The following is a 367-nucleotide window of genomic DNA, read 5'->3' as shown; positions in this document are numbered from 1 at the left end:
TCCTTTTCCTTGGTCACCACAGAAAGTTGTTGGTCATTTATTGAAGACTGAGTGTGGTCGTGTTGCTGACGTTGTTGATGTGAGGTGGAGAAGGAGAGGAAGATGATGATATGATGAGTATGAAGAGTGGATGAGTGGAAGAGGAGCAGGGGGGAAGAAAATGGGTAATGAAATCATATTTTCATGCTTATTGGATCTATTCCGAAAGAAAAGTTACCACTACGAAGACGAATTAGCACTCGGATGACGACGAAAAAATATAAACACGCAGTGGCAAACCCGAGGCCTGTGGTTAGATCCTTCTGAGAGCTGGTTTCTCGGCAAGGGAGTCCAGTGGTCTACAATTACTCCTATGTCTCTCATCCAT

Source organism: Scylla paramamosain, chromosome 3 (genome assembly GCF_035594125.1).
Source record: "Scylla paramamosain isolate STU-SP2022 chromosome 3, ASM3559412v1, whole genome shotgun sequence".
NCBI classification, from domain to species: domain Eukaryota; kingdom Metazoa; phylum Arthropoda; class Malacostraca; order Decapoda; family Portunidae; genus Scylla; species Scylla paramamosain.
The sequence above is the reverse complement of the archived record's forward strand: the minus strand, read 5'-3'. Positions refer to the sequence as shown.